General features: G+C 33.5%; 1 pseudogene; it reads left to right on the top strand.

Annotated features, from left to right (window-relative positions):
• Positions 1–9,432: 9,432 nt before the first annotated feature.
• LOC149554659 (AP-1 complex subunit mu-2-like) lies at positions 9,433–13,149 on the top strand (annotated as a pseudogene).
• Positions 13,150–13,426: the final 277 nt, after the last annotated feature.

The following is a 13,426-nucleotide window of genomic DNA, read 5'->3' as shown; positions in this document are numbered from 1 at the left end:
TTCAATGGGAAAGAAGAGACAACATCAAAGCCACGAAGAATGACACCTCGCCTATGGAAGTTGGAATATAATAGAATTAATCATCGAGGTAATGTCGTTCCACCTAATGGTTTATGTTTGTAATTTATATATTTCTATTGTGATTTTTTTTTACTAATTTTGTAATTGATGATCGTGAAGGTTGTCAAGGCAGTACTGACAACCTTCCAGAGGGACTAAAAAGCTATCCCAGACAATTTAGTAGGTTGCCCTACTACGAGCACTTACAAATTGTGCATTTTTTTGATTCTATCCATATTGGAAAGAATATAACAGATACATTGTGGAAAATATTGGATGGAAGGTGTGACAAAGGAAAAATTGTCAAAATTTGTAATGACATTCATGAATCAAATCATGCATTGAAGAATTTCATTCACTCAAATAGCAAAAGAGATCAGATTAATATAAGTGCCCTTCCTCGGTTATTAACGGAGCAGCAAAGTGATGCCATAAAAGAAGTCATACAAAAAATTTGATTTCCCATAGGATTTGTTGCAAACATAAACAATCTCATATCAAAAAATAGTGAATTTGGGGCAGGGCTCAAAATGCATGATTGGCATACTTTCATCAAGGTAAGTTATGTTCTTTTGTATTTACAATATATTCATAAACTACGTGTACTGTTCATTATGTTATGTTAGAAAACAATGAAATGATTAGTTTATAATTATTGCAGTACGTGCTTCCTCTATATCTCCCGGAGCCCTTCAACAATAACATCAAACAAGTGATATACGATCTTAGAAAATACATGAGGTAAGCTGTAATATCTATTCAATTTTTTGTATATATTTATTATATTCATGATTTGTTTTTCTTGCTAAGTAAGCTATTGTATATTATTTTGTAAAGTCTCGTATCTATATATTTTTTGTGACTTGAATCTCTTAATGTAGGTGGTTGTCATCTAAAGAAATCCATAAAGAAGATATAAACTATTGGAAGAGAATAATTCCTCATTTACTGTGTGAAATGCAAAAGTGTCTACCTCCAACTTTTTCCAATGCACAGGAACACTACCTCATACACCTAGTTGAGGAGATTGAATTGTGTGGACCTATACACACTAGGTCAATGTGGATGGTTGAGAGGCACTTGAAATCTTCCTAAGTTTGCATCAAATATCCATGTAGATCGCATTTGGGATCTCGAGCCTTTTAAAAAATTAGAAGGGGAGTACTTGATGGGGAAAGGCACATTGAGGAAAGTGAGAGGTAATAAATTATAAGATGTTATTGTAATAAATTATTTCTTAATCTTCAAAATAAATTGGTTTTAAGTTGTCTATTTTTTTTTTATACAGGTGCTCGAGAGTGGGATGAACTACATTTGTATATTGCAAACAATCTTGATTGGATGATGGTATGGATTGAACAATGTCAACATTCTAGTCAGACATTAACATGGGAAGGTGTATCTTCATTGGTTAAAGAAGCTCATCATAATGGAGATTCCAATGTTACGCAAAGGGAAATAGATTTAGCACATGGTTTAAGAGATTTCCAGGTACATACAAATTTATTAATCACCCGTATGTTTATCAACTCATGATACAATAATTTTGACATGTTTCACATATTATTGCAGGTTAAACACCACAAGGCTATGTTCTGTAATGGTCAGAAATTTCGCATCAAAGTGTTGGATGACATGAACAAAACTTGTGATTTAGGAATAACTGCAATCTTTCAAGTGACTAATATTTCATCTAGAAATGACTTACATCCTTGAGAGTCTAAAAATTGATACTATCACATTTTGGATGATATACTTAAGTGTGACTTTAGTTCCTTCAAATTAGTACTCTTCATTGTTAAATGGTACAGGCTACGACTTAATCCAAATGATCCTGATAGAACTGTTATTGAACATGATAATGGATTTACAATGGTTAATACAAGGTCGTTTGAGCCAGTTGGGGATGAGCCCTATGTTCTTCTAAGCCAATGTGAGTAGGTATTTTACTTATAGGTTCCACATAAACTAGGTTGGTCATTTGTTGTTAGACATGAACCAAGAGGAAGGTCAATAAAGTATAATGCGATGGAAGAAGAAGATATTGAAGAAGTAGAAGATGATGTAGATGCTGCTTCTGATGATGAGGATGAAGATGATGTTGATGTTGTTGATGATGATGAAGATGATGATGATGACAATGATGACGATGATGATGGCGAGGATGATGATGATGATGATGATGATGATGATGCTGATGATGATGATGACAATTAGGATGATGATGATGAAATTTAGAGGTATGCCATCAATCCTTAATCTATTTAATATTCATTTCTTGATAGAAATATATTTATCTTATATGGTTACATAGTTTATTCATTATCTATTTAAAAGCTACTAGTTTCAACTAGAAATAGAATACTGCTAATCTAAATTAACTATTAATCTAAATTAATTAAATAAAACTATTTAAAACACATATTGATGCGTGAATGTATTGAGCCTTATTTTCTTTCAGGTCAAAAGCAGTTGTAAGTGTTTAGTTTAGAAAAGGTAATTCATTAAATATCTATAAAAGGGAGTTGTACTTAGAATAAAATTCATAGGGAAAACATAATATAAGTGCTTAGCCCTTCACTATGCCTACTTCCCTAGTAGGCTTATAATGTGAGCCTCATTTAAGTGTTATATTGTGTACCTTTTAATGATTTTAATTTTTATGTGATGCTTATGATGGATGTGATTATGATTATGTTGTGATTATGCTCACGATAATTGAATTACATTTGTAGGAAACTGAACCCCTTTTAGGAGCATCCCGCATAGTCTCATGGATCAACAGGTATATGTAAATACTCCTTATAGACAGTCTATTTAATACACTTATCAATAGTAAGATTGATGTCTTCTAAGATCTCTCCCATTTGCAGGTACTAGCGAATAGGTATTTTTCAGAAGTGTCTTCCTCGAGTGAGGGAAATATAGGAATAAAAGAGGAAAGTGAGACATGCAGTTTATCTAGAATAGGGAGATTAACTAGAAACTAGGAACTTCCTCCAATAAACATCGATTTTTGTGTTAACGAGAGGATATATTGCATAGCACCATCATCATTACATGGTTTGGGCCTATTTTCTATGGATGACATAAAGGTGTCTTACAACAAAGTTTCTGAATTGATGGAGTATGTTGGACCATGTTACAATTAAAAAAGTTGGATGCATATTGTTCAATATAAAAAAAGTATGCATAGGTATGCCCTCTCAAAAAATTATATACAACAACAAGACAATAATCAAAGTAAACATGTGGCTATATATATTGATGGAAGGCCAAAAGGAATAGGGAATATTGCAAGTTTTATAAATAGTACATGACTCAGGTCAACTATAAAGCAACCCAATTGCATATTTGAGGCACGCGAGGGAAATCGTGTATTCATCTGTGTGATAAAATCAATACATGCAGGGGAAGAGCTTCTTATTGATTACAATTTGAACTGCATAGATACAAATGAGGCTACTATCATGGGGGTGGTACATACTATTAAACCAACTTCTAATCAATGACTCCAACATACCATTTATTCAATAAATTTTTGGCTAACATTTTTATACTTGATCTTTGAAGCAACTGCCCCGAGGGGATGCTAGCAATGTTCTTGGCTCATCTACACATGAGTAGGTAAAACTCATTGTAATTGTGCAAACTAGATAGAAGCAAAATGTTATTTTTTTAATGTTGTTTTCTTCATTGTTTTGGAGTAATTTTGATAATACTAATACTATTGTTGTCACAGAGGGCTAGTGGTTGAAGGGAGGGAAAGGAACCTACAGTCCCTCAGCAGCCCACCCCTAAGGAGGACCCTTTTTATATTGATTTAGCAGAGACCGATGATCCAATCGATTCAATTAAAAAGTTGCTAAAGAAAATTGGCAAAGAAGTTATACGTTTGGCAACCATTAAGCCTACTACTCGGGAAATAAAAGATAGGGCATCTGAATTGTTGCACACCTCTGAAACCTTAAAAGTAAGTATTAATGAAATTTTTAATTATAACAAGAGTTCAATAATGGTTTTTATGTTATGCTCTTTTATGGCATTAATTAAAATATCGATGTGTTGTCTTTACAGAATTTTTTGTGTGATTTTGAGTCCCATTCCCATGATGAGGGTGCTGTAGGTAGTTCAAGTAGATCGCATGTTCCATTCCCCACTTGTGTTTTCCACTGAATATATATAGGAATTATCATAATCATTGATAATACATGCTCAAACAATCCTTTTTTTTAATGCTCTAGCAATCTTGTCCATGCTAGTCCATGTGTTCTATATTTATGCATGCTCTAAATTTTTTATTCTTTAGCTTTAGATCCTATGATGATGCCGCCTCCATCCAGGACAACCATAAATCTCTTTCTGACTGCTGAGTTGACAACATGCAGCTTACAGGAATTGACTATTGCACCATCTACTGGTACACAAATCTCTCTTTTTCTCTCTTTTGTTATGTGTTTAAGTGTTATGTGTTTATAATTTGTGACAAAGACTTATGAAACTTATGAAACTTTTTCCAATAGGAGTTGCAACATCATTTCCTGGATGTTCCTATGTTCCTAGTACAAGAATGGTGAAGGATGTCATATTGATTGTCAGAGACAATGAAGGCATTCCATTAAAAGTAGCCAAAGTTTCAGGTACTTTAAAGTTATTATTCTATAGTGATATAATAGTAATTTAGTTTTTGATCACTCTTCATCGACTAATGATCCCATGATTGTTTTGTAGGGAATGATGTTTTTTGGAAAAAACTTGGTGATGAGTGTTTGTGAATATTCGGGCCCATTGTGCATACCTGGTGGAACATCATATCCTAACTAAAACCCCAAACCACTATTTCGATTTCATATCATTGCTAGAGTAGTTTTCTTTTTCATCCATTTCTTGAACTATATTAAAGGTAGCTTCACTTCATTTATGAGTCTAACATGTTTTTTTTTACTTAAAAGGTGGAATAACCAAGACAAAAAGTTGAAGGATGATCTTATAGAGAGCATGACCCAACTCTTTGGACCTCGTGCATTCAAGAGAAACAAGCTCCTTGAAAAAGATGGTTTATGTTTGAAGTATATTAGGGACCAGTACATAAAAAATTTACGGGATAACCCTAGGTACGAGTGTCCACCCTATGTTCCTAAGGCTGAGTGGTAGGCTTTGATTTTGGATGGAAAGTATAAAGCTGATAAGAAAAATGAAATTACACCAGTAGAGAGTACACCAAGGTATGTGATACTGTTGAGAATGTAATTATGTACTAATTAACCTCTATATTTATACTATCTAACATATTTCAAACTTTTCATAGATTGCCTAACACATCAAAGACAACAAAGGCAAGACTAGAAAAGCACGAGACACACAAGCTTGGCTCTAGTGGGTTTTTGAAACTTCAAGCACGAGTTGTAAGTATTAGTAAATGAAAAATTGTATCAAATTTTTTATATATTGTGATGGGAAATGCTAGGATAGACTAGCTTGTCTATGCTCCTAATCCTCAACTTTTGCAACTTTTGTATTTCCTTTTGATATTTTAACTACCCTTCATTGGTTGATGAAACAATGCAAGTAAAATTCACCATACCATGCAAAAATGTAGGGCTCAGAGTTCAAGAGATGCCTCACAAAAGAGGATAAGAGAATTGGCTTCCAACAAGGCTATAGAGCTGTGGCTGAATGGCTATGAGCTGAAATTAGTGTGGAAGGTTCTAATAATGATGCATCTGAGCCATAGGTAAATAAGCTAAATGAAATTTATCTCAAATTGAATACTTTACCAATTAGTCTATTTGATGTTAAGTTCCAATATAAAGTGAGTATATCTGTTTTAAGCAAGTAATGATAACAATGCGTAGGATGTTGGAATGCAGGCTGACAATCCTTCTACAAAATCTGTGAATGCTAAAGGTTCACATGATGTTCATCCCATTGGTGGAGGTATACATTTTCTATTAATTTTTTTTATATGTAATTGCAATTGGTGTTTGGATTAATGTAACATTTTGTATAGCAGCTATAGAGGATCAAGGGGTCAATGTTCATGAGCGTGTTGACATTGAGTCCAGACAAAATGATGTGGTTAGATTAGGTAAAGAGCGCCACATTATGTTATTTAAAATAATTAAATACTTGTAACAATTATAATAAATTATTTTTAATTTAACTTTTTTATTTGTTATTGTAGAGGACCCCCCTTTGCAACAACATAGGAATTTGAGATCATCAAGAACAAAGAAAAGAACAACTGATGAGGGGGGAATTGATGATGAAACTGATGCTCCTCTTAGAGCTTACAAAGAAAAAAGAAATAGAAAGAAAAAAAGAAATTATTGTCATCTACATACCTTAATTGATAATGACTGAATTTTATGTCTCAATGAATTTAATTGTGTGCTAATGAATGTTCATGAATTATGTGTTAATGCAAAATATTGATGAATGTTGCATGTTTATGAATCTAATGTGTTAATGAATGCTATCATGTGATATTGATTGAATGTTACATTTTATTAATGGTTGAAAGAATGAATGAATGTTAGATGTTAACGGGGAATGTAGAGTGATGTTAGGGGGAGGGGGGTGGGGCCAAATGAGCTTCCACCTTCACGTGGTTTGCCTTATTTAGTAGAGAATATTAAACTATTCTCGAAACAAAGTGAAGCTCAATAAGATACTAAATATTTCTCTATTTTGTCCTATGTTTAGACTGTTGTCCTATGCATCTAAGGCTTCATGCTTTGAATTGTCATGAAGTTCTAAACTTGTAGCTTTTTTATTGCATCCTTGGATCTCAGCATTGTCTTGGGACTATGTTATCACCAATGATATGATTATCATAATTAACTAGGGAAACCCTTGATCAACATTATCTTGGGACTGTGTTATCTGAATATGCTGCTACTTGGAAGAGGTTATTTTAAGCAAAGGGAATTAGGATTTGATCATATTAGTGATGCTAACACAACACAACACACACTCCAGCCCCAAGCAAAATGCTTTTGACTTGGAGCCATGTATTGGTGAGGCCACAAATGGGGGACCTCATCCACAATTAACAAAGTTAAGGCTCAACCCCGAGAGAAAATTGGCACAAGCCTACAATGACGATGGCCTAGTGGCTGTTTGAACCTTGTTGGCCCCTACACCATCACCACCACCACTTAACCAACATACTTAGTGGTGAACCTCACTTTTGATATTACTAAGCAGTAAATGAGGTATCACTGTTAATACTTGTCAATTTCTTGTCCATATTTTACCGATCCTTCATTTGAATCCATGTATGGTGTAGGGGCACCCAAGAAAAAATGAGCCTATAGGGTACACCAGGAGCTATTTAGGAGATAATGAAGGTACAAGGGAAATCAATGCCTAATGGAGACCTATTGAGTTATTTGATGATGAATCATGGCTATTAAAGCCATTAAATGTAATAAATTTCACAAAGTTGACAAAATGTAAGGTATTGCCAAGAATAGGCAAATTGGCACAAATAGGGAGTCAATATGATGTAAGGGGTCATTTGAAGTCCTAGGAATTTATGGGTGGATGGTAGTGTTTACATGATGTAATAGGCTATTAAAGCCCCTAAATGATGTAAAATGCACTCAAAGTGCAAGATCTTGTAAAATTGCCAACATTGGCAACATAAGCCAACTTAGGCTTGAATGGGGTTAGTTAAGGTTATAGGTGTGTGAAGAGTGTTTTAAAAGGTCTTTTAGAGTCATTTAGGAATGAAATTATAGTTATCATAAGTCTTTAGCCGAGAAAAGGTCACAAAAGATAATCAAAGGTAATTCTTTTTAAAAAGTTATAAAAACTGTCTATTTGCTGTCATAAGATAGTTAGAAGAGCAGTTGGCATCCAAGGGGGATTTAGTTCAGTTTCATGAGTTTGTTAGATGGGAAAATGTTTAGAAAATAAATGTCTTTATAAGACACAAGGGCATAAGTTGAAAAGAGGTGTATGTAACAAGAAAATAAATAAATCAAAGAAATCTGCTATTCACTGTCACAGTGACAGTTTCCTAATTGCAAGATTCAACTTGGTAATCCAATAAATTTCTTTATATTCAAGATTTAGTGTTGTTTCTCCTTGAAAATATTGTCATGATTTGTTAACTCCTTGCTGTCACAGGGAACATGACCGATTGTCACAGTTTTGTAGTCATTAATGGAGACAAGCCTTTCCCACTTTCTATGAATGGATTGTAACTTGTGGGAGAGGCACTTAAGTGTATGAATATGTTGTTTTTATGATTTTAATGTAGGAGGATGTAGGTGACAGTGAACAAAGAAAAGAACAATAGGGTGACTGTTGTACCAAACAGTGAAGGTGCATTTGCAAGTTACCACATGGTGAATATGAGCAAATGGAGGTTGGAATGGATAAATGTGTGTTGAAAAAATTTTAGGGAGTATGTTTAAAGGTGTTTGCACCAATAGAAAGGTTTTATGAGTTGATTTAGGGTCTTTTCTAGGAAGCCCTAGGTTAGAAACCCTTAAAGGGAGGGTTTGATGAAAAGGTGTCTAGAAATGCATGGAGGGTCAAAAAAATTGTGGAATCCTATCATTTATTAGATTCCTTAAGACTGTTTCAAGGTTTGGAGGGTTGGGTGTGTGTGCAAAGCATAGTTGCTTTGTTAGGCAAGGGCTAATTAGGCCTGATTCCTGTAGTGATAGCCATAGAAAGGTGCAACAGTCACAGGTTGAGAAATTGATATTTTCAAGGTTTGAAGAAAACCATAAAGGGTATTTGAAAAGGTGACTAAGTCACTAAGTTGTTTGGGGACTTAGAGAGAAAACTGCAATTTTCTACAAGACAGGGCTACTAGACAGGCCTAGAAGGGCTAAAGTAGGAAATGGTGAAAGATGGGTTGTTGGAAGCTAGTGAAGAGTTGAAGCATGGTAGATAGGCCATGATAAGCTGGTCTAAGGTGTTAGGGTCAGTGAGAGATGTCAGAGTTGGGTTTTGGTATGATGGAGGTGCTAGGTACACTAGGTGACCTAGAAGGAAATTGATATAATAAGAGATTGTGGTAATGAGGTATGAAGTGAATTCGTGGGTAGGGACTTCTTATTGATCCTTGAGTTAAACTGTAGTTCCTTGAGTGGATTCTAAGATTTTGTTGAATCCTCGAGTTGAATAGGGTTCCTTAAGGGGATATTAGAAGGCTCTACATCAATGTAACTTCCAGTCCTCGATTTGAAGATTCTTTAGTTAGTTTGTGTCCACTTTCTTTAAAACTGGTAATAAAACCATTTTTAGAGGAATAAAATTCTTACATGGATCTATCGATAAGAACTCTTTTAAAACTATGGAAAGAACACAAGAAACTATAGTTTCTATTGACTCATCTGTGCTATGTGCATCATGAAGTTAAAAATTGCAATGTTGTACAAAGAAGCTTCTCAGATATGGAATATTTACATAGAGGTATGCAAATTACTTAAAAGTTAAAGATGTTTAGGTGGCCAATGTCACATAAATTACATTGTCTCATATGAATATATTCATTAAAATGTACCACCCTCTCTTTTATCTTGTCTCTTATAAGGCTGAATTGGCCATGTGTGAGGATGGTTTCAACATATGTGTTTTGACAAGTTTTTTGATGGAATTACATGGATAGGGTGATCCCATGTTACAAAATATAGTACTCTATGAAAATGGGGTGACTTACATGTTCATTCAGCATAACAATATCTACCTTATGGCAGCATCAAGACATAACTCTAATGCAACTAGCTTGCTATTATTCACATGTCAACTTTAGGTTCAATTTTGGATTGTCATGTGTGTTATTCTTCTAAGTATTCAAGCACTATTTTGAAGAGCTAGAAGAAGAGTCTTTGAGAGACAATTTTGTCATTGTTGTGAGTGCACACATCTATTTTTAATTTGAGCCATAGAGGGTCAAGGGTTTAGAATTCCTTGTAATGAACTATTTGAGAATATTTTATCATGAACTTAAAATTTAAAATATGTGTATATCATTTCACCACTTTTATTTCCCATTGTGTAGTATGAACTACTAGATGAAATAATGGATTTTAGGTACCCTCAATATACAGAGGCAAAGATTCTTAGTGAATTCATCAAAATGGATGATTATAGGATGGAAGTCACTTAGCGACCTACAATGGCTATTACAAATGTAGTTTCCTGGCAAAGTGAAGGAATACAATACAAAAAAAATGAGGTTGAAGGCTAATCCAGATTTAACTTTGTGCTTTTCTTGAATATGGCAATTGATATTTAACTAATTTTGTGCTTTTAATTTGTTATTAAGGGTCTTTTTGGATGTAGTAGAAAGTGTAAATATTCTTGTGAGTAGCAATGGTCAAATAGTGCGATCTGATGTGGTTGGAGCGCTGAAGATGAGAGTGTACTTGAGGTAGTTTTTTCCTACCCCATGCATAATCTTATTATTGAGTTCTTTTAGAAATAAAACTAATAGACTATAGAGAGGAAACATGGAACTATTTCCCATAATCTCTGCTAAGTTGAAACACTATAAACTCCAGCTAGGTTCATGGAGAACATTATAATGTTACTGCACACCTATTTTCTTAAATATGTACCCTACTTGTGGAATGCCTTGAAATAGTACAAACCCCATTTTCTAAGTTGAAAGGCCCATGTATGCTTATACACAGCTAAATGAATATACATATATTATGAGAACGGGATTGGCATATGAGAGTTCAGATAATAAACATCTTGTGTTTATTTTTACATGGTAGAATTATGAATTACCATCAGACAAAGAATCTACAAATTGTCCAACTTTTATAAGTACAAATGTTATGTTCATATTCATTGTTAATATTTAATAAATAATAATTTTTTGGTCACAAGACAACCAACTTCATTGTTGGATACTTGCATTTCAATAGATTACATGCTTCAGTGAGAATAAAACAAATATAGAAGAATAATGAACTATGGTGGATGATTGAACAGAGTCCAATTTCTTGGAGAGTTTAGAGTGACAAATTAAAAGTCGAATTATAATGACCAAATTTTGAAGTTTAGATTATGCTGCACTAGGTCCCATACCCAAACCAGGTCCAATTCGTATAGTTTGTAGGCCTTCCCCGAGTCTGTAATAGATGTATCTAGAATAATTTGGTCAGGACACCCATCCCCTTGCCATATCAAGGCTAAAGCTAGATCCCCACAACTAATCTTGGAAATAAAACGGTATGAAAAATTACAAAAAAAGAATAAAATATTGATATGTATATATCTTTAGACATTTTATATAATTATTGAGTGTTGGAAGTAGTTTGACCACTAATGATTTCTTTGTTTTATACATATGCCATAAGTATTAAACCTTTATAACTTTTAATTTAATATTTGGCATTGAATTATTGATTGTGTTTCATGGTTTAATTTAGCTTGTTTTGTGCAAAATGTGGTTGTTTCTATTTTTTATTTATTTATAATGTACTTTTAGCATGACTGCTGAAATGTTACATAGCTAGTTGTTAATGACAAGTGTATTTTGATTCACTTTTTTTCAGCAGAATGCCAGAATGCAAACTTGGACTCAATGACAGGGTGCTACTAGAAGCTCAAGGAAAAGCGTCAAAAGTTAAAGCAATTGATTTGGATGACATCAAGTTTCATCAGTATGCAATCAAGCTCATTTTCTTATTCAATTCCTTAAACTATCAATTTTATCTTATATTAAAGTGCTTGCAAATTCCTTTGATGTTGTACTTGGTCTTTTTTTTTTCCCTTGAAAAGGCATATGTTAATTTCTATTTCTTCTGTCAGGTGTGTTTGTCTTGCTCATTTTGAAAATGATAGAACTATATCCTTCATACCTCATGATGGGACTTTTGATCTTATGAACTATAGAATTAGCACATAGGTTTGTTCATATATTCAAGAGAATGTAGTTGTTGTCAAATCTTTGAAGTTTTGTTATGAAGGATATCCTTCTAAAGTAGGTTTCATTTCATATGTTTTTATTAATTTGTAGGTAAAGCCATTGATATGGGTTGAAGCTCAAGTAGAAAAGCATTCAAGAAGCCATGTAGAATATTTGGCAAGAGCACACAGCGAATACAAAAATTGCAGGTTCCAAATTATCTCTCTGGCTTATGTATGCCTATTTTAGATCTGATTTATCTACTATTTAGATAGATCTTTCTAACATGTTAGCTTCAGGGAATGGTTTAAGTGTGACTGATATTTCTATGTATTTGCTAATTTGTCTCATGGTTTTCTTTAACTTTGTAGTACGGCAACAAATGTTGAAATTGAATTGCCAGTACCAACTGATGCATCTACACCTCATGTACGCACATCAATGGGTACTTCTATATACTCCCCAGAGAGGGATGCTTTGCTTTGGAAAATAAAATCATTTTTTGGTGGAAAGGTATCTTGCAGCTTTCATTGGTTTTCTTGTTCAAAGATGGTTAATAGTACCATGGTTCTGGACCCTGATGTTTTAGTTTCTTGATTGACTTATTATGTGGGTTTTGATTCATGAATACATAGTGAGGGCTGAATTTAGCCTTTCTAGCATAATTGTTGAAGAAGCAACCCCAAAAAAGCGGGCGCCTATTCATGTCAAATTTGAGATACCATATTTTACTGTATTAGGAATTTAGGTCATTTCTTAACTTTAGTTTTAAAATGTAGATTATTGCTTTTGTGAGTATCATTAGCTCATTACCATGATTTATAACTTATCTAAAATTTGAGTCATTTCATGTTGTTTTGGACTGACTCCATAAAAGTCATCACAGTGTTGGACCCTTTTGTGTGTTCACTTCTATATTTCTGATGAGAACAAGCTCATTGCTTATATTTATATTGGCCTCAGTGAAAATCATTATGCTTTTTAAATATTTAGCTCCACAAGTAAATTGATGCATTAAATAAATGGTTGAGAATTTACATTTTGTTCATTTAGATTTAGGCTATTACTTTATAACAACTTTCTTTTGTTGCAATTCTTTACTGTAGGTCAGGTATCTGAAAATCATTGAAAAGAGTGGATATCAAGCATTGCCATGGGTGAGGTACATTACAACGACAAGTGAATATGAACTAAGAATGATCTAGACTAGTGATAATTGAGAAATGTTGTAAACAAGAGAGAATGGGGTATTTGATCATTTTGATGGCTTATTAAGTTGTTTTCAGTTTCTAAATGAAGGATCAAGAAGAAGGATGTTATTTGACTATCTGCCTAATAGCTATGTCTTGTTAAAATCATTCAAGTAACGTTAATTAAATAAAAAATGATGAGATCAATACACACATCTCAAAAAATTATGATGCTACTTTACTGGCATTAATATCTAGAGATATTTTTGATCCAATTACATATATCGATGTA

The sequence above is a fragment of the Cupressus sempervirens genome, chromosome 5, assembly GCF_028749045.1.
Source record: "Cupressus sempervirens isolate cs-2001-9-10 chromosome 5, ASM2874904v1, whole genome shotgun sequence".
Taxonomy (NCBI): Eukaryota; Viridiplantae; Streptophyta; class Pinopsida; order Cupressales; family Cupressaceae; genus Cupressus; species Cupressus sempervirens.
The sequence above is the reverse complement of the archived record's forward strand: the minus strand, read 5'-3'. Positions and strand labels throughout refer to the sequence as shown.